This window comes from Panthera uncia, chromosome A2 (genome assembly GCF_023721935.1).
Source record: "Panthera uncia isolate 11264 chromosome A2, Puncia_PCG_1.0, whole genome shotgun sequence".
Lineage (NCBI taxonomy): Eukaryota > Metazoa > Chordata > Mammalia > Carnivora > Felidae > Panthera > Panthera uncia.
In genome coordinates, this window is record NC_064816.1 from 135,590,372 (window position 1) to 135,617,685 (window position 27,314).

At 38.3% G+C, this 27,314-nt stretch overlaps 1 protein-coding gene across 4 annotated transcripts in view; it reads left to right on the top strand.

Annotated features, from left to right (window-relative positions):
* ASB15 (ankyrin repeat and SOCS box containing 15) overlaps window positions 1-27,314 on the top strand; it is a 56,099-nt gene that overhangs the window by 7,254 nt on the left and 21,531 nt on the right. For 2 of the 4 annotated variants that reach the window (XM_049641762.1, XM_049641765.1), the window contains exons 2-4: window positions 3,792-3,892; window positions 9,641-9,664; window positions 23,685-23,757. The gene's annotated coding sequence lies outside the window, so the exon portion shown is untranslated. Of the gene's footprint in view, window positions 1-3,791; window positions 3,893-9,640; window positions 9,665-18,702; window positions 18,796-23,684; window positions 23,758-27,314 lie in introns of those variants that run through there. The other 2 variants (XM_049641763.1, XM_049641764.1) reach the window with 2 other exon arrangements.

Here is a 27,314-nt window from a genome sequence, read left to right on the forward strand (position 1 = left end):
GGAAGGAAGGAAGGAAGGAAGGAAGGAAGGAAGGAAGGAAGGAAGGAAGGAAGAAAGGAAGGAGGATAGTCAATATGTCACTGTTAGCGCCTAGGGGAACGAAGGTAGCAGGTTAAGGGAACAGGTTGAAGAAAGGTGGATACTATTACTAAAAATCCATCGCTTCTCGGCCTTTTGGCTAAGATCAAGTGTATTACTAAAAATCCAGATGAACAAGAAATGGAACCAGCACACCCACAGTAACTCAGGGCCAGTGAACAAGGTGGAAAAGGGAAGCTAAATGGAATTCACATCCATAACCTAAAAGCACAGTGTAGCTGTGATGGTTGGAGAGGACATGGTGGGGAGACTCTCGAAAAAACTGATAGGCAAGCACATTAAATATAATTGATTTCTCTGTTTAATTACAAGAAAGAGGATGCAGAAGAGAATAGGAGTGTGATGGAAATGTCTTACTGTGGGTAACTTGGACAATTCGAAATTAGAAGCAAACAATGATTGCTGTTATTATGTTTTTGTCTAAGAAAAACTGCATTCTGAGGAGATAGGATTAAATCCTTGTCAACAATACAGAAAACTGGTAACTATTGCCATTGTCGTGGGCAGTAGTGCTTTTCTTCAGACCACCTCACCACGCTCACAAATCTCAGACGGTGCCTTCCAAGAGAGCTATAGGGGCTACCGTTGGCATACTGCACTAGTCAGCGATCATGTAATGCCTTCTGGACTGGCCTTTATTTCTGGGAGATTCTAGGCATGAGCAAGGGAAGCTGAATATAGTAAGAAACTGACCTCCTATGTCCTCACTTAACTCCAGCAGGTACACATGCTCACCTCTACTCCAAGGCTTGATCCCACCCACCTTGACAGATTAAGGTCTGAGCAGATATTAGTTCTGCAAGAGACACAATGCAAGGGAGATACCGAGTAATTTCTCCCTCCCTATTCTTAATTTGGAAGAGTCAACTGGGTTTAAATATCTTTACATTTTTAGCCCTCCCCATTTCCCATACACACTAGCATTTGTATATTCCTTTTTCTCATGGGTATATCTCTCCCCTGTGGTCTTTTCTTCCAAATCATTATGAACTGAAAAGGACTCTAGGCAAGAATATTCTTTGCCATTTCCCAGCTTTATGGGAAGTTCAGGCAGGTGCTTCAGCTTCTCTGGATCTTGGCCAATATCTCCATCTGTGAAGCTCACAATGGTTGAATTAGGTCGTCATTTCCTGACAGGTCGTTCACGAACCCCTGGCTGTTCAAGACTGCATTCCAGGGCACTCAGTTCAATACAAGTTGAAATGGTATTTGCTTTGATTTATATTTTTAAGTAGTAAATAAAAATCTTTAAAATGTCCTATTAATGGGACGCCTGGGAGGCTTAGTCAGTTAAGCATTCAATTCCTGATTTTGGCTCAAGTCATAATCTCACAGTTCATGAGATCAGGCCCCATGTGGAGCTCTGTGCTGAGGTTGTAGAGCCTGCTGGGGATTCTCTGTCACCGCCCCCCCCCCACCCCATGCCCCCGCCTCTGTCTTCCCCAGTGCACACTCTCTTTCTCAAAATAAATAAACATTTAAAAAATCCTATTAAAACAAGAATAGTCAAAAGCCTCCAACTACACAGCAGATGAATATGTGCTGTGCTTAGTGGGAGTCAGATGAGACTGGGAGTAGTTTATCACACCTGCACACAGAAAGCTTTGGCAGTTTTGACTGTTATTTAGAATTAAGTTGTTTTTGATTTTGGTCAGGATATTGACGTTTATGTAGTCAGGGTACTGAATATTTCCTTACCATAAGGATCTCTCATGTCGCCATTTTTTTTAAGTGTATTTATTTTGAGAGAGAGAGAGAGAGAGAGAGAGAGAGACAGAACACAAGTGGGGTAGGGGCAAAGAGAAAGGGACAGAGAGTTCCAAGCAGGCTCCACACTGTCAGCATAGACCCCAACTCGGGACTCAAACTCATAAACTGTGAGATCATGACCTGAGCTGAGATCAAGAGTGGGGCTTTTAACCAGCTGAGCCACCCAGGCACCCCTCATGTTGCCATTTTATAGCTACTCCACTTCCCTCTCATTCACTCCCCTTCATCCCTGGGAATACCAGCCTGTTCTCCATCTCAAGAATGTTCTATAAATTAAATCATACAGTATGTAACCATTTGGGATTCACTGTTTTCACTCAGGATAATTCTCTGGAGTTGCAACCAGACTGTTAGATGTATCAACAGTTCATTCCTTTTTATTGCCGAGTAATGTTCCATGGTATGAATGTCCACTTTGTTTAACCGCTCACCTGTTGTTTTCACTTTGGGGCTATTACAAAGCTGCTGTGAACAGTTATGGTCAGATTTTTGAGTTAACATAAGTTTTCATTTCTCTGGTATAACCACCCAGGAGTGCAATTGCTGGGTCTATTGTAATTTCACGTGTAAGTTTTTAAGAAACTATCAAACTGTTTTCCAGAGTGGCTGTATCATTTTACGTTTGTACCAGCAATGCAGGAATGATCCAGTGTTCCACATCCTTGCCAGCATTTAGTGTTGTCACTATTTTTTGTTTCTAATTTTAGTTATTCTGACTGGTGTATGGTGATGTCTCATGGTGCCTATAATTTCCATTTCCCCAATGGCTTATTGATGTTGAACATCTTTCCATGTGTTTATTTGCCCTTTGTATAGGGCCTTCTCACCAAAAATAAATAAAGGTAACAATGTGAGGTGATGGGCAATAGCTGTATTAATTAACTTGACTGCAGTAATCATTTCACAATATGTAAATATACCAAATCATCACATTGTACTCTTTAAATATATCCAATTTTGTCAATTATACTTCAAAAAAAATGAGCAAACTAAAACTTACTCTTACCAGTACACCACTAAATTTAGAAATAGTTTTGTTTCTGCTTCCTTTTTGCTAATTTTGAGAGCAGAAAACATGATTTTTACGTCTTGTACTTTCCCACAGCACTTTCTACAGAGCTAGTCATAAAAAGTAGGCATACCTAACAAGTACACATGAATCAATTGATAGATTGTGAAAGCACTGAGGGAGTCATCAGAAATTATAAGTGATGGAAGAAGCTTGGATTTGAAAATCATAAAATGTTCTCTTTCTTTTTTACCATCAATATTCTGGTTTTAGCTTCAATATTTCAGACTTAAAGATCACTGAAGGAAAACATTCAACAGCGCTCTGAAGATGTGTTCAGGAGGTTATGCATAAGCTATTCTCTGTTCTTCACATGGATATTTTCATCTTTGAACCTAAATGGCCTGAGGCTGCACTATTTAATTTTTGTTTTTTTAGTGATCTTTATTTACTCTAGAAGTTCATTCTTTTTAAAAAAATTTTTTTTAATGTTTACTTATTTTTGAGAGAGAGACAGACAGTGAGCGGGGGAGGGGCAGAGAGAGAGAGAGAGACAGAATCCGAAGGAGGCTCCAGGCTCTGAGCTGTCAGCACAGAGCCTGATGCAGGGCTGAAACCCACAAACTGTGAGATCATGACCTGAGCTAAAGTTGGACGCTTAACCGACTGAGCCACCCAGGCGCCCCACTAGCAATTCATTCTTAAAGCTAGGCAGTTAATTCCTTAACCTGCTGTATTTTGTTCAAAAGATCTTGTAGCAGATAATATTTTTTCTTGAAGAATGGAGTCATGTCTTATCCAGTAACGGGCAGTTTGTACCATGTTTAAGTGTTTTCAGTTTCATCATCCTTCACAGTACTATTTTATTTTATTTTATTTTATTTTATTTTATTTTTATATTTTTATATTTCAGTCTTGAAGACTTTATTGGATTCGCATCCTACTCCATTAACTCCCACCTCCCTTGGGCTCTTTCATGACACAAATGGGAGAAAAATGTGGATGGAGATAAAGGTAAGAATGAATGTGTGAAATTGATCCTTTTCCTTAACCAACAAGTTAGGCTCATTTACATGTAATGATACAACACATATATTTGCTCTGATTTTTGTAGTTTTTAAAAATATCTTTTCCTATACAGTAAGCTTTATTTTTTTATGTGGTCTTCATATATTTAGAAAGGCTTATATTTTTTTTTATTCACTGGTTGACTTTATATTTGTGATATTATGTAATTTTCTTGGTTACCAATTTTTTAACAGTTCCTGTTAGTTTCCTGCTAGGAAAACATTGATAAAATAGTCATGTTCAGACCTCTGTGACTAATATTTTGAACTTCAATGTATGGCTTTAATATATCCTTATTAAATTCCATCGTTGGATTTTCCCCATTTATCTAGCATTTTGAGATAATTTTATATTTTGATAAAAGCATGAACATTTGTGTTCTATGTTATTTCCGGAGATGTGTTTCACTATTATTTTGATACTGAGAAGCACTGTCACCCTTCTAGAACCAAGCACTATGTTTTACATCAAATAATTCCAGAAATGACCTGGTTTCCCTTAACAGCTTGTAGAAAACTTAAGGCCCAATATTTTGTGCATTTAATACAGGCAGACCCATCACAATGATATACACTTTTATTTTAGCTCCACTTTTTTATTCAGATCCATTTTAATTCATGCAATTTTATCATATTCTATTTATCATTGTAAGTCACCTATAATTCTTTCTGCAATAATGTTCTTCTTCCCAGCTTTTGAAAACCCCCAAATCTGATGCTCATAGAAATTAACTCAATGTTAATAAACACATGGAACTTCTTGAACAATACAGTTAAACACATCAAGCTTTTATTAAGATTTTCTTTGGTAAGGCGCCTGGGTGGCTCAGTCTGTTCAGTGTCCGACTTCGGCTCAGGTCATGATCTCACAACTTGTGAGTTTGAGCCCCGCATCGCATCGGGCTCTGTGCTGACAGCTCAGAGCCTGGAGCCTGTTTTGGATTCTGTGTCTCCCTCTCTCTCTGCTCCTGCCCCGCTCACACTCTGTCTCTCTCTCAAAAATAAACATTAAACAACAACAAAAAGTTATCTCTATATTTTTAGTTCTCATTCATTCATTCAGTCATTCATTCCTGCACGTAAGTTCAGTTAATTTGAGGTTTTAGTTTTCCTGACATAATTATCACCAGTCTTTATATTTATCTGCCTCATAGGGACCTTGGCCATCTTTGGTATAAGCCCTTTTAATATTGGAGCTCAAGAGAGTTTGCTATGAACTACAGAAGTTTCATTCAATGCCTCACCCTTCCCTGTGTGTGCATCGTTAGAATTTTCTTTCCATCCTATGGTCCAACCTCCCTCTTGTAGATATTCAGGCAACTGGGCCATTGCCATCAGTAAACTTTATGAAGTCTTATTTCTCCTATTTCCTATCCAGTTTTGTTTTTCTTAATACAAATCTGTGGGGCGCCTGGGTGGCTTGGTCAGTTAAGTGTCCGACTTCGGCTCAGGTCATGATCTCACGGTCCGTGGGTTCGAGCCCCGCATCGGGCTCTGTGCTGATAGCTCAGAGCCTGGAGCCTGTTTCAGATTCTGTGTCTCCCTCTCTCTCTGCCCCTCCTCTGTTCATGCTCTGTCTCTCTCTGTCTCAAAAATAAATAAACGTTAAAAAAAATTTTTTTAAATACAAATCTGTGATAACACAATTTACATACAAGATATTTTACATGCAAAGGTAAGAAACAAGAAACAGTATTAATAGTGTCATCCAATATACAAAAATGTGGGTCATATTTATTTTGCCAATTATATTTGAATACATTGGTTCCATTGTAACATGTTTTCCTTAATAATTTCAAAGCTTAATTGGGAAAAAAATCTTAGATAAAAAAATCTTGTTAGTTAGAATTAAAGAAGAAGTATCTTTATTTTTTAAAAGGGTATTGTTAAATTTCTACATTGCTATAGACTCACTGCAGAGATTATAATAGCTATATAATCTGAAGTGTTTTGTTATTGCCAATGCACTTTCATGCAAAATAAATTCTCTATAAATATTCTCAGAAATATTCCAAATGGCTTTTCTACTTCTTTGCTTCTACTTACTTTTTGTTTAACTTTAGCCTGAGGGCCTAATAGATAATCATAGCCAAAGTGAAAGTTAAAAATTAACTCTGAACTAGTTTGTCACCTGCCTCTACCAAGGGATTTGCAAAGTTATAACTTGTTCAGCTCCTGGGAGCTGAGTTAATTATGGCAAATCACACTAATTTAATTATTCACTAGGTCTTGAGGAAAAACAATCTATTACGTTGTAGAATGCATTGTGGATTTGCCTTAAGACTCCCAGCTTGTAGTTCCATGTGTCAGGAAATGCCTATTTAGACATTTAGTTTAAGTGAGAACAGTATGGTGAAGCTGAAGATTTGATGTTCTCTAGGCCCCCCGGGGCTTTTAATTCAATTCCCATTTGTCGCACACTTGCTATGAGCAAATCCTACGTGTTACACCCTGTGTCCTCAGAGGTTACAGATAAAAACCTGATGTAAGAAACGTACATATAGAATTATAGTACAAGGCAAACAAAAAATATATATAACTGGAAAATAAGGAAGAAAATGAGATGGACTCTGACAGGCTTAAATAAAGCTTCATAGAGGCAGAGAAGGAAGATTAAAGCCGAGTTTTAAAGGGGCAAAACTTATACACGCAAAGATGGGAATGCAACAAAGGGCACTTGAAATAGGCGACAGGGTGACTAAGACACAGAGGGAAGAATGTGCGTAGCCCTTTCAGAGAGCACACAAGTTAAGCTAAGGTAGCAGGTGAAGTCTTGAGCTGCGTGGCAACCCTGGGTTCTCTTAACACAGCGCTCGATGCGTTTTTTGTTTAGCTGCTCGTTCAGTTGCTTGAATCATGGAGCACAGCAATCATTCAGGAAAACTTGCCAGGCACTGGGCAGCTCTGAGCTTGCCTCTGTTCAGGAGCTAGTCTGTAGTGAGAAGACACTGCTCTACATTTCTTGCTCCAGGATGGGGATAGAGACAGCGATCCGACCTGTAAGGACCTGCGCATACACGCATGCGCGCGCGACACACACACACACACACACACACACACACACACACACACACGCACTTTTGTGAGGTCTTCCAGCCTAGGGGCAAGTCTGTCTGGGTTAAAATCCTAGCTCTGCCCCTTACTTGTTGTGCAAACTTGGGCAATCTATTTCACCCTTCCTAAGGCTTACTTCCTCCTTGAGAAAGGACCATGATAACATAACACCTACTTTGCAGGAATGATGTGAGGATTAAATGTGAATTAATGCACATACATTAACCAGGATTGCATTATACAGCACCTTTGTGCAATTTGGAAAATTTTAACCCTCTCTCCAGACCTCTCCACAACCTTTTGCCAGGGCACTCAGATCAATGAGTGGAGATGAAGACATTTTCAGTCCCTCGCTGCCTTCATACAAGCAGCCCTCTGCAAGGTGCAACCTGCACAACTGTACACAGAAATCCTGGAGAAAGGACTTAGCATAATGCTTTGCTATACCAAGATTTCAGTAAACATGGGACATCATTATAATTATTAGGCGGCAAACCACTGCAAAACACAGTGTTGAGGCTCCGTTGGAGACTACCTGGTTAAGCCGGTTATGAAAAGAGACTGCTGTATTCACAATCCACCTCTAAGTCTTAGGAAAGCGTTCAAAATACAGAATTGGAAAGCGTAGCAATAGGCCTCCATTCCTGTGTGACTCTCCTCCCACTAGATGGTGCTGTCTTTCAATGCAGGCTCAGCTTCCGCTTGTTTTGGTAGAACTGATCTCCGTTTAGAGATGGCCTTTATTTACCAGTAACTCAATCGATAGCCAGGTGGTGTTTGTCCCCCACAGGCTTCCTTCAGCTCTTGGTGGAGGAGGAGGTGTTACTTCTGTCTCAGAGCATCCGTGTTCCACAATGTACTTAAACACTGCTCCAAGGAAATGACTCTCCCTAGATGGTAGAAAGCTTCAGGAGAGCTCTGAGCAGCTATGAACTTCCTGACTCTTTGAATTCACAACCAGAATGGCATCAATAAGTAATTTACCACATAACAGCCTCACTTTACCGTTTGACCACCCCTGCTTGTGATAGTGAGAGCAGAGGCAGGACTTGATCATCCAACTGTGTGGTTATAAAAAGTTATTCTCCAGACATGTGAGCTGCAAGCCAGGGGAGGAGGATTCTGCCCAACTTGAGTCCCAAGGCTGTATTTTCGTTATTTCTATCTTCCTCTTATTTTCATTTTTCTTATTCTAAGGAATTTGTGAACTTCACTACCCAAAACATAGGTTTCTGAGAAGTCCTTCAGTTGAAGTGTTTATATCACATTATGAGGATAACCTGCTACTTAAGGGGACAGGGCACTGCTGTTCCTCCACACCCATTCGTGAACAGCACACCTCCTACTAAATTTGGAACAAAATCTACATCTCAGTTTTAATGGTAAAATATCTGCAAAACGAGAAGAGGGAAGAGAAATCATTGAATCAGATCGTGACTTTTTGCTGCCTAAAATGCTCCCGTGGCTGCTTCTTGCCTCTCGCAATGGTTCTCAGACTTGGGACACTTGGACAAACTCATTCCACAGCATTTGAAGGCATGGCTTTTCAGAAGGGAGGATACGTGAGATGAAAGGTGGGCTGTATTACAGTATCCAAAGGAGGCCATGTTCAAACGTTCAGTCTATACACACAGCCTTGGAGATTCTGGTGAATAATACCACACACCCCAGTTAAAGGCAGGGAGTAAGTCCTTTGTTAACTCCACTGCCCTAGAGGAAGAAATAAAATAAAACCATAAATTACCGGGGAGCCAGGGTGGCTCAGCTGGTTAAGCAGCTGGATCTGGATTTCAGCTCCATTCATGATCTCACAGTTCATGAGATCTGACAGCACGGAGCCTGCTTGGGGCTCTCTCTGTCTCCTCTCTGTGTCTCAAAATAAATAAACTTTTAAAAAGTTTTTTTAATTAAAAAAAAACACAACATAATTTACCTAGTGTTCTCCATGGTCTGACTCCTGCCAAAAATGTCCAGCTCATTTACTGCTGGCTCCTCAGTGCATTCTATGACCAACTAAGGGACGTGTTCATCCTTCCTCCCACTATGCCATTTTCCTTCAGAGTTTTGTGCATTTTCTCTGCCTGGGATGCCTGTCTTTTTTTAGATTACCCAAAAAACAAACAAACAAACAAACAAACAAACAAACAAACAAAAATCCTTCTCATCCTCAGCTCCAGCCTTTATTTTCTCTGTGGCATTTTCTTTCTCCCCTCCTGAAAACTAAATATCACCTTCTTTTGGCCATCTCTTCATCTCCTCCATCAATTGAGAGTAAGAACTGCCTTGTTGGATATGATCACTGTACCTGGCACATAGCTGATAAATCCATGCCTAGTGAATAAATGAATGCAGTACTATTCAAAGGAAACACATTGCATTTGGGTTGCTTGGTAACGGTAGTGTAGGATGGTGAAATAAACCAGTGCAAATCTTATTTAAGGGTTAACTTATTAGCCTGTTTTAAAATCTAAGTCAGATAGAAGGTGAAGGACTGGCCAACGTCACACACAGAAGTATCTTAGCAGAATCCGAAACCTTAAACGTAAGGAACGTTCAAGCTATAGAACGTAAAATGATAGTGTTATAGATTCTTAAATGGGAAACAGCTTGTCTAATTCCAGACCTCATTTTAATATTCCAGCTGACACAGGGAAGATCCAGAGAGGTAAGAGACTGACTCATTTCAAAATGTCTTAGCCCTAACAACAAAAAAAAAAGTCTTAGCCCTTTCAGCTCTCAGGCCATGGGGGGAGCTATCATGGGGAGTGGACTCTGAGGAGACGCTGGAGGTGAGATGGTGTTGAATTGCAGCGAAATTCCAAACGGTTCCAGAAGTCCTCACCTGCAGTGTTCATCATGCTTGGGTCCTGCCCTCCACCTCACCCACTTGCTCATCCTGTGTTGGGTGATTTTCTAAGGAATTGGTAGAATTGTAAATTTCTACTTAAATGTCTATTTATGACATGGTTTTATTCTCAAGCAGTTGCTAGTATAAACTTTCAAAGAACTGGTTTTTATAAATCCACGTCTCTAATTCATAATATAAGTCTAACAAAATGAGCTGAGAGGGATTTTTCAGAGAGAAAAAGTATAGGAAAAGGAAGTCACATTCCCAGATTTAGGGAGCTATGTATGCCTCCTACAATCTCCCAAACATAAGAACACTGTCTCTCTTCCTCATACTGAGAAGCAAGGCAGAGGGGAAGAGAGATGGGAAATCACAGAAAGGAAGCCTAGATGGTTACTGAGATGATTTTGGAATAGAAAACAAACCTAAAGGTTGCTAAGTCCAATGGTCAATTTTTAGTTCTTATCTTACTTGACCTAGCAGCAGAATTTGATACAGTTGGTCAGTCACTCCCTCCTGCTGCAAATATTTTTCTTCCCTTGGCTTGCATTCTACCTTGAAGCTTCGGTTAACCCCAGGACTCATCCCTTGAATGTATTTATTTTTATATCTACTGGTATTCATTTGGTGAGCTCATCTAGCCTCATGGCTTTAAATATCACTAATTTATTTCTGCAGCTCAGTCTTCCCTCCCCCCCCCCACCCCCCTCCCCCACATACATGGACGCATACTTACCTGCCTACTTAACTTTTCCTCTTGGACTTTAATAGGTATTTCAAGTTTTACATGATCCAAACTGAGCTCCTATTCCTCCTTTTTAAACCTGCCCCTTCTGGAACCTTTCCATCTTAGTTAATGGTAACTCTATATCCTTCCAGCTGCTTAGGTTCCATCCTGGTCTCCTCTCTCACAAACCCAACATCCAATTCAAGCCAATACTCAAACAGATAAAAATCCTACATGTTAACCCTACAGATAACAGATAACCTACATGTTAGAGGATAATATGTTTTATCTAGTCCTATATCTTGAACAGCATGTCTGGAAGAACATAACACTGCTCAGAAAGTACTTGTTGAATAAGGGAATCAATGATTTCGAGACTAAGAATATGAGTACGTGTTTTTAAAAAAGATATTTCCTTAAAATCAAGAGTTCAATATGTAAGAGCACAAAGTTAAGAATTGGGAAGGAAAGAAATAGATCTTTGTTTGACAATGAATTTCTTATTTTAGATCATCCATAAATATGGTTCCATAAATATGGTGACCTGTTAAAATCACCTGCACAGTCTTTCTTTCCCCATGTTCAGGAATTACATCAGAGTATCTGGGGGAAGGGCACAGCCATGGGTATTTTCTAAAGCTCTGCAAGTAATTCCAGTGGGAGCCAAGACTGAGAACCACTGCTGTATGGGAATCATTCTTAAAGTTAGTGTTTACATACTAATTATTTGTTCTAAATGTTTCATACTGGAATCTCACTCTTTTTTCTTCCCTAACAAGCTCATCTATTATTTTTCACAAGGTTTTCAATCACTCAGCATGCTAGCACTGTGTACAAAAAATAAAGAATGCAAGAAAATTAGCCTAAAATTATCAGGACAAATATAAGTATTCTGAAAGGCAGCTAAAATAAAAATACAAGAGGGTTAGCTTTCTATGTGCCAGAAATAACCCTTTCAAATACAATGAGGAAAAACAAATCTATTCACAAAGAAATAAAAATTACAAAATACTAAGGGATATTTAAGAAATAATCAAGACTTAAAAAAAAAACTATAGTGCTTTATACAAGTTTAAAAGAAATATTTTGAATCAATTGAAACATACCGTATTCCTGCATGGGGAGATTAAATATTTTAAACTTGTCAATTCTTCCCCAAAGAATCTAATCTTAGTGTATGCCCAGTCACAATCCCATCTTGACTAGATGATTTAAAAAGTCACCTGGGGCAACTGGGTGGCTCAGTTGGTTAAGCATCTGACTCTTGATTTTGGCTCAGGTCGTGAGATTGAGCCCCCATTGGGCTTGGTGTGGAGCGTAGAGCCTGCTTGGGATTCTCTCACCCTCGATCCCACTGCCCCTCCCCTGTTCACACTTTCTCTCTCACTCAAACAAACGAACAGACAAACAAATTCACCTAAAGGATATTAAAAAGAAAAATGAAGAGTGATGATTTAGCCTCCCAAATATCACACCATTCTGTGCAGCTGTGATGATCCAAATAGTGTGGTCCCAGTGAAGGAATAAATGGGTATAGGAATGGGTTAGCATTTCCTTGTGTTTTTCAATTGCTGGGCTATAATTATCTCAACAAAGAACTCAAATAATCTATTGTACTTGAATTGTGTACCAAGTCCCTCTCTTAGAGATGCATTTTTTAAAATTAAATTTAGTGAAAAATAAACTGTTCAATCTTGTTAAGTGGTTAAAGACACAATTTTGTTTTGAAACAGGAAGGGAAACTCCTCCTTATTCCCTAAATCCTAATTTAGGAAGCACTGCAATTAAGTCCCCAGACTGATCCATCACTTACGGGGATTCATATGTGACATAGTTGTTACCAACTATTGTCATGGTTATTTTCTTCACAAAGCTTACTACAATTTATTTTCTCACTTACTTAATATTTACTTCAACAACATAAAAATAAATTCCTTAAGGAGAAGGACCTGGTAAGTCATTAGTGGCCTGGAGAATGGTATATGCTCAATAAAATATTTGCCAAATACAGCCTTAGTGAGAATCTCATATTCATCTACTTCTCCTACCATTTCTGACTTTGTAAGATGCTCCATAGCCTGTGAGTCGGTTCACTACTATATGTCACCCAAAGTTCCCTTGAAAGTATCTGCTTACACTGGAACTGAATGGTCCAGGATGGGAAATTACCCAAACATTCCACGCTGCATAGGAACATGTTAACAAACCTCAAAACTCAATTTGATTTTAATATTAAAAAAAACTTTTTAATGTTTATTTATTTTTGAGACAGAGAGGGATAAAGAGAGAGAGCAGAGGAGGGACAGAGAGAAAGAGAGGGAGACACAGAACCTGAAGCAGGCTCCAGGCTCTGAGATGTCAGCACAGAACCCAACACGGGGCTTGAACTCACAAACCATGAGATCACGACCTGAGCCCAAGTTGGATGCCTAACCGACTGAGCCACACAGGCGTCCCTGATTTTAATATTTTTGATACTACAGCACCTGTGAAAAAAATGTGAAAAATTGCCTTATTTGTATGGTAATTATATATTAGATCCTTAAATCAAGCCACAACTAAGCCAAATATTTAGTAGAAGTACCATTTCGGAAAATCCAGAGTATTCTGCCCCATTACTTACACTGTTCTATTAGAGATAAATTTAAACCTAGCAGAATAATCACATTTTTCTAGTTTCCTCAAAGAATCATTAAGCTTAATTTTTATATTGAAATTAAATTATTTGAACATACACAAAACAGTGGGTCAAATTTGAAATATAAAAAATAAGACTCTACATGCAAAAGGGGAGGAACAGGGTCTTTTAATAGTAGATAGGATAGATTTACGTTGAGAATGTTGAGTTTAACATGGTAAGTTTTGTTCACCAAATTCATATAACTTTTATATAACAGTTAATGCTAAAATATTCTTGTTCATAACCAAATATTAATTGATGGAATGTCATGAATCAGTAGCTTCAAAAAAATTGAAATATAACAGGTGCACATGAAAAACACCAATCTTTTCAGAAAGAACAGAATACTGAATGTTCAGTAATTCGAATTTTACTTTGCTTGCCAATATAAAGTTCTATTGTACAGTCTTGATTATGACTACGTTTAGTGAATATTAAATAAGGTACTAAGAATAGTGGAAGTCTCGCCTTAGCACTATCAATTTGGGATATGTAAGAGATCAATATTACAAAAGACAAGAAGAAAAAAAAGGCTCTCAAAGTACTTTGATGATCTGTGAATGTAAAACCAGTGTCTCTTTTTATTTTTTTTAATTTTATCTCTATTTTATTTTATTTGTATTCATTTTTGAGAAAGAGACAGAGAGGGAGAAAGAGAGTGAGAGAGCAGGAGAGGGACAGAGAGAGAAGGAGACAGAACCTCAAGCCTGATGCAGGGCTCAAACTCAGGAATCTGAGCTGAGATCGTGACCTGAGCTGAAATCAAGAGTCAGACTCTTCCAGACTGAGCCACCCAGGTGGCCCCCATTTTCTCTTTTTAAAACTCAAATGTGTGTATGTCTTTGTTCTCCAGTCTTCTCCTCCAAACCTACTTATGTCTTATCTCTCTTGCCAAATTCTGGCTTCTTTTCTACTTATTTGCTCTCTAAACAATGATAAACTTCTTAAGGACCAGAATTGAGTGTCCTACCTGTCTTGGCATGCATGTCCTGAAGTGGTCTAGTACCACATTCTTCATATACTAAAATGTGTGTGTGCATGTATAGAACAGGAAGTCAAGTGGGATGGTTTTTTTAATGTCCATTTTAGGTCCCAGAAATAGAATATAATTAACCCTTGAACAACATAGGGATTAAGGATGGCAACCCCCACGCAGTTGAAAATCCATGTGTGACTTTTGACTCCGTGAAAACTTAACTACTAATAGGCTATTGTTAACTAGAAGCCTTACCAATAACATAAACAGTTAACACACGTTTTTTATATGTGTTTTCTATTTTATTCTTACAATAAAGTAAGCTAGAGGAAGGAAGATATTATTAAGAAAATCGTAAGAGAAAATAACATTTATAGTACCGTATCAAAAAAATCCACGTATAAGTGGATTCATGCAGTTCAAACCTTCAAGGGTCAACTGAACTATAATAGTAAGTACTCTATCTGTAGAGTGATTACTATTTTTTCAAAGAACTTCCATAATTATTCTCTCATTTTACTCTCATATCAATGATGTGAAATATCAAGGGCAGAATTATTATGTAGGTGGAAACCAGGACATAAGTATTTAAGTGGTTTGCCTTAATTCACAAAAACATGGACACATCCGAAATCAAAATGCAAATTCCCTGCCTTCTTTTAATCCAGGATTCTGTCTCTTAGATGCTCTTGACATGTCTTTCATGGAAAGAAACCAACCTACTTTCTTGAAATTCATTATGACTCAGTTTTAATTGAATTAACCTTTAGTTAAATTACATAAGAAATAACTGCTAAACCATGTGAAGAAGTCAGTGTGTTTAGCAAAAATGTAGCTTGTGTTTCATGTGTGCTTTCTACATGACAAGCCCTTTACCAGACACTGGTGACAAAGTGGTAAATGTAACAAAGTGCCAGTAAGAACTCTCCCCACTTTTTGTGCACCATGGGTTTAGTGGGCTACGTATAGTGGTACCTTACTAAACACCACTTGCTTGTCACTCACCTTTGTGCTGCTGTGTGGAAACAAAATGGCAGGAGTGATGTCAACAATGCCCGTTCTTCAGAGGCCTGTGACATCAGCACCTGGTAGAATGTGGTGCTGATACATTGGACTCACAGTTTCAGTTTGATTTTCAGTCTGAAAAAACAAACAAACAAACAAACCCCAAAAAACAGTAGGAAGCACAACAAAAGCAAACAACCAATTATCAATTATCAAAGTCCCTGGAAGAACACTTGAAATAAAGGATTTCCTTTTTTCACATTTTTCTGCTGTTTTATACACAACTGAAAAATAAAATGGGCATTTCTTAAATCACAACCTCTCATGACCAAAATAATGAACAAGTGCAGAAAAAAATTTTTTTATTTTTTACATTAGTTATGATATTGTGAGGGTTTTGACATATATTAGAAAGTACTGTATTTCAAAGTGAAACCAAGTGAGATATACATAGATATTGCTTACTAAACAGCAAAATAATGGGACCAAGCAAACCGGGATTTTCCAAGGAGTTTGGACAACACCATTTTGCCCAGAAGGCAAAGATAAAGCTGCAGTTGTGATAAGGCTTTTATAGAGAATGGGCTGGATCAGAAAGGAATCTGATAAATGGCTTTGTACAGGTTGGATGTGATTGTTTGGCTAATCTTAGCAAGATCTGTATTTTTAACTCACAGTCAGAGGCCTGCAAGCCCCCACGTTTGCAGGAACACAGAGTACCTGTGAGTAGTAGCAGCCGGCACCCTAAACATGACGGCCAGGATGCCACATTGCTTTCTGGAAGTTAACATACCATGCTACCCAAATCCTTTGTTCCCAAAATAAAAATGAGTGCTTCCAGGGACAGAACTTCTAACACTGCGCTTCAACCATTTCAACCTAAGACTCTTCATATCAGTTGCTATAATTATCACTGTGAAACAGAACATGCATTTCTTGCCATATATAGATATAAGGGACATGTATTTGGATGTCAGCATCATTACAGGTGCCTTCCTCAGGACAATAGTAGTAGAATTCAACAGTCCTTCACTGCTTGATCACACACTTTGCTTGAAACACCCTTTCCAGGCAGCCTAGAAGTCCATTGTTCAAAAATCGGATTCCCGTTGTTTCCATTTTGAGAAAATCAACAAGAAAAGCCAACTTCCCAAACAGGCAAATGTTGGAAATGGTTATGAGCATTATGAACAGAGCATTCTGTTAAATATTTGAATTTACTCAAAGCATGCTTTAGTGTGTGTGTAGAGATGATGATGAACTATTTCAGGAATAGACCTCTTAAAAATGGTGGGTGTCTGGGGAGGCTGGGTGGCTCAGCTGGGTTGAGAGCCCGGCCTTGGCTCAGGTCATGATCTGGCACTTTGTGAGTTCAAGCCCCACATTGGCAGGCTGCTCTCAGAATGGGGCCCACTTTGGATCCTCTGTCCCTCTCTCTCTGCTGTTCCCCTGTTTGCTCTTTCTCAAAAATGAAATAAACATTAAAAAAAAAAAAAAATGGTGGGTGTCTGGGACGCCTGGGTGGCTCAGTAGGTTAAGCAGCCGTCTCTTGGTTTTGGCTCAGGTCATGGTCTCACAGTCGTGGGATTGAGCCCCATGCTGGGTTTGCGCTCCGTATTGGCTTCCAGCTGACAGTGAAGATCATGCTTGGGTCTCTCTCTCTCTCTCTCTCTCTCTCTCTCTCTCTCCCTATCTCTACCCCTCCCTTGCTCACACTCTGTCATAAAATAAATAAATAAACATTTTAAAAAAGTGGTGGGTGTCATGGTCATTTGTATTATCATTATAATGGTTATTATTACTATTACCACTTCTACATTACAGATGAAGATATTGGATCTCAGAAAATTAAACAGCAAATCTAAAGTAACAGAGCCAATAAGTGGTAAGGCAAGATTTGTTCATAGGCCTACATCATCAGTAACATATTTTCATTTATTTGCCACATAGTCCCTCTTTTTTTGTCCTTTCTGTTTTTTAAGCATTATTTTAAATATTGTGTGATCTAAGGAGGTCTATAATAACTATTATATGGAAGGATAAAACAGGCATAAATTGGTTGGTATAAGATCAGAAATGTCCCTGAAATGTGCCAAACCACATTTTTAAATGTTTGGCATAGATTTCACCCACAAATTGCGTTATACTCTAAACCTTCATATGAATTTTTAATATTGTAAGTTAAAAAAAAAGTACTGTATAAAAATTAAAGTTTCACAGTGCTGTTTGTTTTTTGTAACAATGTTTTATTGCAAAGTTCCAAATTAAATTAATAATTATACAACATGCACAATGTTCTAACCTTCAACCTTGACTATTTCAAGTTACAGTTAATAGTGGTATAAATACATAATATTTCTCAGGGTTTGCTCCCAGGGTGACTGAAGTATAGCCTCTATTATCACAAAAAGCTAGGACCTCTGATTTCACATTTATGGTATTCCAAGTTTTTAAATAAAACTGGGAAATTCACTACAATTGATATGTTTATTCATTAACACCAAGTCCCAAAAAATGGATCAGAGAAATAGGAGAAAAATAAAAGCATATAGTGCTCCTCGAAGCCTGGGAGTACATAGTTCAAGAAAAAGGGAGAGGCCAATGACAGGAAATCCAAGAGGGTCTGAAAAGCAATAAACGCGGTGTCTTTAGACACTAGGAGGTCACTGAAGCCCTTAAGAAGAGTTGTTTCAGTAGAGTGGTGGGGACAGAAGCCAGATGGCTTTGTGGATGCTGACAGTGGCCTGAGTTAATCCAAGGATAGCCATGTCAAAACAAACTTAAGGGAGATTATTTTCATCAGAAAATCAGCAAGACATTCAACTTTAATGGATTTTTTAAAATAGAAAATGAACAACCCTCCCTGGTTAAAATCCTGATTTTCTTCTTGCTTTACATCTCCTGCTTCCTTTTTTTTTTAAAGACTATCTATGTTTTACAACTTGACCTAAACATATCTGATTACATTAGATGTTGCTGAATGTTGTATCCCCATCTGAGTATCAGACCGGCAGGTATTAAATGCAAATCAAATGAAAGACAGTAAATTCATATACTAAGACGGTTGTATTTAGTGAGATTTGACATGGGTCTAACAGATGAAGAATGAGAAACTGTGTGTTAAAATTGATTACAAGTGGATATGGATCTACAGACACACAGACTCACAGTTTTGTCTCTTGAACAACTAATTTTAAAAGACGAAAAATTCTATTGAAGTGATTTTACTTGGTTCCCTTAGCAGGAACTCTCATCGCAGCTGGGTTGGCAGATCATTTGTTTTCATGAGCAATCTTTGAACCAATCAGGATACAGATAATCTTATTATACCTCTGTGGGTTTATGTTTCTTTTGATGGGAGTCTAGAGAAGTCATGGGTAATACTTTATTGTGTGCCAGGAACCGCTTATGTTTCAGTTGCACAAGGTCAGATCTTAATTTAACCACCAACTGGGTACTTAATTTTAGACACACAGAGGAACACATTGGCTCCAAGGCACTTCCTCTGGTTTAGGAAGGCAAGGCCCTGGATAAGAATGACAAGACGATCATTCCAAAAGGTGAGATTATGAAATATTTGATCTGTACCTCACCAGCTAGCTTATTAAGTAGTTTAGTATTGGGAATATTTTAAACAGATGGAAATACATATTGTGGTAGTTTCTCATTATTTTTTTTCCAGTTGATCACCAGTGGGTTTGCCTTCCTGAGGCCTTTTTAAAAATCACAGAATATAGGCAGGGTTGTTTTTGCTTCTTTATAGAATATTAACTCTGTGGCATGGTCATGAAGCATAATAATGTGATGAGAAAAACAGACCAAGAATGAATATGCTTGTAGGAAGTGTCAATATACACACTATGGAAGCCCAGAAGGGTCTTAGCTGGCCTGGTTTCTGAGTAAAAAATTAAATTATTTTTGTGAATAATTATGATAAATTTCTATTGAGGCTCTTTCATCACTTATAGCAAAAGATGGATGCTTTATATTCAGATAGAAAAATTCCTTTAAGTTCATTTAAATCAGATGATGAAAGGAACTCTAGAATTGGAAATTTGCTTCTGCAAAAGAAATCATAGAATCTTGAGGCTGGAAAGTCTTTAGAACTTACCTGAGACCATCACCCATCTGGCTCTTAAATAAACACATAACTTCTAAGGAAGCTTCTAAATCTAAAATGAAATTATTTCCATGAAATAGTAGTGATATAGACGAGGAAGTCCTAACACTGCCTTGTGCTGAGAACATTATATTATTGTCATAAATTATCATAATTTTACACTTCTGTTGTCTCTATGGGAATAGCTTGTTTTCAAATGAAAATTTACCTAAAATATTTATATTTCTACTAGAGTTGTTTGATAGGTTTGCTGATTGTCTGCTTAAACTCTTTTAGAAAACTTACAAATATCTGGAACACAAAATGATACCTCCTTTTCATTAATTCTATTATAGTAGATGGATCATCAGTTACAGTATGTGTGGCCTCTAATGCCAAACTCTGATCCAGTTACAGTTGTGTGGTCTCTAATGACAAACAGCTGGGTTTATATCCACATCTCCACCACTCACTATTATGTGCAGGTTTGGGCAAATTACCTAACGACTCTGTGCCTCAGTTTCCTTATCTGTAAAATAGGGGAAAGTGTATCATAGAAATTAAACATCATAATCAACTAAGTACTTAGCGTAATGCGTGTCACAGGTAAATATTCAATACATGTTACTTATAATAGCTATCAAATTCAACAAAACAAATATTTATTGAGGATGTGCTGCGGGTTTAACTCTCTGCCAAACTTTGGAAGGGGAGGGAGTGATTTGTGTTGTTTCTGGAGAAGTCTAGAATGCATTGTTTAAAAGCAGCAAACTCCCTGAGGGCATGGATCCTACTGTCTTGTGTCTCGCACTATGCCTGGAACATAGCAGACACTGAACACATATTTTTGAATGAATGAATAGGATGGTCTGAAAATCCTTAGGAAAAAAAAATAATAATCACTGAGAACTGGTGGGTCAGTGTTTCTCCTTTGTCTTTCTGATTTAGTAGAGAAGGCAAATGTATACAGCATGCATCTGTATTTCAACAAAGTATTTGACAGTATTTCTTGATGATGGTCTTGTTATCAAAAAAGAGACATTAATACTAGATGGTGATGTATTTCGGAGGATTTGTAACTGGATAAACAGCTTTTCTTGAAGGGTGCTAAATAATAGATCAGTGTCAACCTGAAGTCCTCTCTGTCCTGTGCCAATTTGTGTTCAACATGTGTCATTATTAATAGTTCAGATGGACATATAGAAGGCATGCAAACAGATGTACAAATAGAGCAATACTTGCAGGGATAGAAATGCATTAGATCTTAGCAGACTGGAATAAAAGTCAAATCATTGAAAAAAAGAAAAAAAAAAAAGAAAGAAATGTAATAGCGTTAAATACAGAGTCCTGCACAGAATTTCCCAGCAATGATGTGAGAAAAAAACATGAGATGTAAGATTTGGGCCAATAGGGGTCCAAATCAACTGTCTAACATGATAGCCTCCAAATTAATCTGGGCTTAGGTTAAATTAACCAATCTATAGTGTCTAGGAAAAAGGAGATGGTCATCCCTGCTTAATATTGTGTTGTTGATCTGACTACAGCTATTGTGCTGCCATCAGAGCCCATGGTCCTGAGCCACTTTTAGAAGGAAATGGAGAAATGAGTGTGTTTACAAGCAATCAAGATGGCGGAGGGAGGTGAACCCATGGCACAGGAAGAAAAGTTGTTCAGCCTCAGGAGGAGAAGGCTCACTGGAGACTTAACAGCCTTCCTGGGGAATGATTTAAGGGCTCTCGTGTAGCAGAGGAACAACAGTTTATCAGTGTGACTCCGGGGAATAGAACTAAGATCATAGAATAATGATTTGAAGAGATGGATTCAACTTAAATGTTTTTTTCCTAACTGTTAAAGCTGACCGAGGGGCTCTGTGGGGATATAGTAAGCTTCCTGCCACTTTGGTGTTGAGGGCTGAGACTAGACGATTACTTGTTCGCCATGTTGTAAATGGAATTTACAGGTAGAGCTATCTAATGGTCAACTCTGAAGTCTGGTGATTCTATAGAAAAGGAAGAAGAAGGAAATAACGAATATGTCAGAGTGTCTGTTCAAGGGTGAGGAATTGAGCTAAAATTGCCAAACAACCCCTAGAATTCTCATTCCTCATTCCAGAGGAGTTCAACCACAGAATGATAACAGGTAATGTTTGTTGACTACTCACATCAGACATAGTTAATGCAGTGGCTAATCCAGAGGGCAAGTTTTGAACAAAGTTTCAATTGCTACACCCAACTGTCTCCCCCAGAAAGATATCAACGGCTTGTATATGATGTCAAAATAAACTATGAAGAAATGCAATGACTCATTATTGTTTGAGCTTTGAATGGGAAAAGATTTGACTTGAGCCCCAGGCAGAATTTCTGTCATGTCAAATGAACCTGTATATACAGTACTATACACATATATAGTATATACAAATATAGAGTAGTATACATATACATGTATAGTACATAATAATACTTTTATTAAGGTCTAGAGACATTTCATTTTTATTGTTATTGTAGTTAATTAATATAGTCAAAACATTTTTTACTTACCCTAAACTCAGTTGTGTAAACTAAATGTAGCTATTTTATTGTAACTGACCTTACTTTCTTCAAAAGCTGCCACTCACTAATTAGAGGAAAATGGAATTTTGGTCTCATGCAGACAAATAGAATAACTTAGGTAACAAACCCTGTGCTTGGGTGATTCAGGTAAATGGATCAGTCTTTCAGACTGCTGTTCTTTCCCAAGCCAAGGAAATCCCTCCACCAGATTTCACCTGCTTTACTATAAACTTTGCAAATTTCTCTCTTCTCAAAGTCACCAAGGTCCCTGGACTGCCAGGAAGTGACCTATCTCACCACCTGTAAGGTTCAGCCTATGAGCCAGATGCTGGGCCAGTTTTCTCGAAGGCTTTATAAGCTTTGGCTGCATAAAGTCAGTTTTAGTTCCTTCCAAGTGGCCAGTCATATCTGATTAGGTGAATATCATTCTCATGTGTGACACTTTATCTATGGCAGTAAATATTCTTCAAGGATATTAATTTTAATAACTGTATGGTTTTCTATTGCTTAGATATGCAATAATGTCTTATCCAAATTTCTTATATGTTGGACACTTGATAAGTGTTGGACACTTTATTATTTCTACTGTTTTGGCAGCTAAATACAGCTGAGATGACATTTTCACATAACAGTTTTTTTGTCCACATCTCTGATCATTACTAGAAGATAGATTTCTAGAATTAGAATTTAAAACAAATGGTTGGACTTTTTAAAAAATGTATTATCATTCTTGCCTGTGATAAGGCCACTATTAATAAGTTGCCTTTTCATGGATCATGCTTGCTCTGTTCTTTTCTATTCTACGTTTATATTCCTCTAGAAACCCACCTACTAATGAACTTAGATCTCCTTCCTGTTTTTTGCATCATTTTCACAAACTAGCACACATCTTTCTATATCTCTGTTGTAATTTAATTTGACATGGAAATCAACAGTATAGAGTAAAATATCTAATGTTGTAATATTAAAGTAGAGATAAGAAAAACTAGCATGACAGGTCTTATCACTGGCTATTTACCTAGCAACTAAGCTTCAGTTAAACTGGAAGCGAACTTGCAAAAACACAGGACGTAAAAACACAAGGTGAATCTATTAATTTGCTAATTTTAAGAGTAGTGTATATTTGATTATTCAATTATTTATTCAGCCAACAGTTAGTGAATTCTTATCACATACCAGATATCATACTTAGATAGTATTGGTCTAGAAAGGAATATGTCCATTTTTCTTAGATCTCTTCTAAAATATCAGGTTGTGTCTTTTTGAGTCAACATAAAAGTAGCATTCATCTTCTGGACTAAGTGTGTATGTGCACTTGTGCATGTGCAATTCATCAGCAGGGCATGTCGTGCTAAGGAGGAAGGAGAACAAGGAGAATTGGTCCAGTTCTCCCTGTCATTTACAGGATTACACCATGCAGAGGGAATTGCTGTAACTTATTACTTATAAAGTTACCTGTGTCAGTGGGGTGAACCCAATTCTGACCGAGAATTTTAGTTCTCTCTAAAATCTCTTGGGGATTGATTGACTCGCTGAAATCAGTCCCATGAAGCTGTTGATCTGATTTGCCACTTGGTGCTAGAGGGTTCCGAAGAAAGCAAAAGTGTGCAGCCACCAATAAATACCAAAGTTATGACAAAATTTTATTTATATTGATGTCAATTTATCTTTAAAATTGCACATATAAATGGTCAAAATGCAGGAAAATAAAAATGAACATTCTTTTCAATGTAATAACTGTATTTTCTTGACAAAACCAAAAAGTAAAAATCCTCTTTAACTATTGCCTTTCCTCTGATAGGACAAATCCTGATGATTCTCTCTGGGACCTCCAGTAAATGAACACATCACTCGAAAACCATAGCAGTTTCAAGGTGAGAGAAAATTGCCTCAGGGTCTCAAGGTTCCCCATTTCACACAGCAGTACCTTCGGGATTGGATTTGAGCTGACTGTGTATAAAACTGTGAAGAAATCTAAATTTTACTATATTTCCTTTTTCTTATTCCCTCTTATTACCATCCACTAGACTTGGTCTCAGACCCTCTGCCATCTTGTGCACTCTCATGCTCCCCTCAGTAACTATTCCAAGAGATCCTAGTTCTGCACTGGGGACCAGTATAGTGTTGTTGACATTTTAAAAGGGACACTGGAAGACGGAACAATAAGCCGTAAAGGACAGAGTCTTTCACTGATGCAACCGAATGACACTGAGGTGACAGATGCTGGGGGCAGGGTGATATTTATGGACACAAAGCCCTTCCTTGCATGGAAGTGAATTGTACACTCTGGGAACTGTTACAACCAGCCCTGTTTAGAACCCACAAACTTATCAACAGTACAGTGTTAGCATGGAAAATGGATTGGAGGTAGTTTAGAGAATCCGATGCAAAGAGGTATCATGTACCCATGTTCATTCCTGCAGCTTACCTCACAACACTATCCTAACCTCCTGGTCACTTCAGTCGGGCACCGCCTGGCATGCTGATCCACTTTTTAAGGACAGTAATGTTTAGACTCCATGACGCAAAGTACAGAATGAAGGCAAGTGTAGGACGCCCCAGACCACCCTAAGCAACACAAAGCCTTATTGCAGGGAGCCAAAGATAAATATTTATGTGTCTCTGGAAGCTGTTTTTTTATTTTTGGAAGTTATTGTCATTAAGAGCTGGCTGTTAAGAGCAAGATCAAAGTGTTGTGTTGTTTTTGTGTGTGTGTGTGTGGGGGGGGGTGTTTTCCTGCAGCTTTGGAAAGACCTTAAAAATGAAGGTACCTGTGATCTGTCCAGACTCTACTTATTAGCTCTGTGACTCAATAATGTATGGCTATTATTATAATCACCATTGTTATTATTATCAAAGATTTTCTAAAAAAATTTTTTTAATGTTTATTTATTTTTTAGAGAGAGAGAGACAAAGCATGAGCAGGGGAGGGGCAGAGGGAGGGAGACACAGATCCAAAGCAGGCTCCAGGCTCTGAGTTGTCCACACAGATCCCAACACTGGGCTTGAACTCACAAACCATGAGATCATGACCTGGGCGGAAGTCAGACGCTTAACTGACTGAGCCACCCAGGTGCCTCCTACCAAAAATTTTCAAAAACTTACATGACCACCAAATTTCCCTTTTCCCACTATCTAAATCTAGGATTTTACTAGGCTTACCTGTAAAGTACACTAATAATTACTGATATCTGAATAATACATTTAGCACTTGAAAATCCTAAATTTGATTGTTTGGGGGAGGGTATGGGAAAGGGCTTTAGAGGTCCCATGAATTCTTCAAAATTTTATGCAGAATTTTGAGTGGGCATGCATCCCTCTGGAGAGAGAATCCATTGCTTTTCATCAAATGTGTTCTTGACCTTAAGGAAGGTTAACCAGCGTTCTACTTTTTTCTTGTTTAAATATTTTTAAGTTGAGTATAGTTGACACACACTGTTACATTATTTTCAGGTGTACAACACAGTGACTCAACAACCCTATGTTATGCTATGCTGTCCACAAATGTAGCTACCATGTGTCACCATACAACACTATTGCAATGTCATTGGCTGTATTTTGTACGCTGTGCCTTTATTCCCATGACTTATTCCTTAACTGGAAGCCTGCAACTCCTTCTTCAATCCCCCCCTGCCGCCGCCTTTTTCTCCTCCCCCTCTGGCAACCATCAGTTTGTTCTCTGTATTTGTAAGCCTGATTCTGCTTTTTGTTTGTTTATGCATTTGTTTTTTTAGATTCCACATATGAGTGAAATCGTGGTATTTGACTTTCTCAGTCTGACTTATTTCACTTAGCATAATAGCTTCTAGGTCCATCCATGTTGTGGCAAATGGCGCGATCTCATTTTGTGTGTGTGTGGCTGTGTAATATTCCATTATACATATCCATTCATCTATCCATTCTTCTTTATCCATTCATCCATCAATGGTTAACTTGTGCTTTAAATGAAAAGGCCAATTTCCCAACATACTTGCTCCAATTAGTTTGTAAGCAGCTACGTATGGGAAATAAATCTCACTAGAGGGCTTCTCCAGAACAAGACCGCGAAACCATTATTTAGGAAGTGTCAGTTCATTTCTCTAGACTGAGAAGTAGAGCACTTGTGAATAGGTCTTAAAGGATGTCGAAATATTGTTCGGCTTTTCCTCAGATTCCTGGTTGGTGCTTTATTTAAATAATCTTAAATAAAGGCGGGCAATAGACCGCTGCCAGCCTTCAGCTGGGATTGAATCCTGGTCATTTTAAATTTGAGATACACATAAATAACTCTTCTCTTTGCTCTTCTCATTGCATCGTGATGTCTCTAGATCTATTCCAATCGTGCTCTTTGATGATCTCTATGACACTTTAGAGCACTTGCACACAGATCTTTATTTCGTCCTGGGCTTTTAGGAAAAGGTTGGAGACAGCTTGTGTAAGACGGGTTGTTCCCTGTGGTAGGGGTTTCTTCACTGTTTCTACCCTAGGCTTATTATGGATACAAAACAGTTAAGAGTCTTAGGTACCCTTCTTCTGGATGGTAGTTAAAATGACATTAAAAAATAAAAAGCGAAACTTTCCACAGATCAACTCAGTTCTTTAAGGAGCCTAGGGTATCTCAGGTACTGGAAGTCCAAATTTCAAGCAGGGTTAGAACTGAGCTGGTGATTTAAATAGGTAAAAGGCTCTGGATCTCATTACTAATCCCAAAGCCATGCAATCCCCCTATCGCCGCAGTGATACCAGTGAGAGAGGCAGCAGGCAATACCACAGGTTGAACTTCATGATCTAATCGTGCCGTCTGAAGGACTCCGTGTGTGTCTGCTGGTAATGAGTCAACAACTTTTTTTCCACTGAGAACAGCCATTTGCTGTAGTTGACTAGCAGTGGAAGTAGAGAGAAAAGATAGAAAAGGAAAAAGAAAGTAAGTAAGATATTTTCTTCCCTCAGAAAACTAATAACCCAAGTGAGAATACAGAACACAAATACGTGAAAAATTTGCCAGGCAAATACAGAAGGAGTGGAAATCCAGATACTGGAAAAATATTATAGAAGAGGAGATATTGGCAGATAAGGAAGGCCAGAGGGGAACTGGAGAATTTCAGCAAGGCTTCCATAGGAGGGACGTCTTGAGCCAGGCCTGACGTAGCATATGGGGCAAGTGCATGGACGAGCCGGAGGGGCTCGCGAATGAAGAAGGAGAAGATGCGGAAGCAGAGAGTGAGAAAAATGAAGCCAAACACAGAGAGGGCAATCAGATTTGTCTCATTGGACAAAGGTCTCCATCCCTGAGTACGATGGTTACTTTTAAAAGCAGGGCCTAGCTTATTTTAGGGTTTCTTTAAATTAACTCATTCATTCATTCTTTCATTCACACAGTTATAGAGACCACGGACCTTGAGATGGTGCTTCTCGGGCACTGGAGACACAGGCTAATTCTCTGATCTTATTG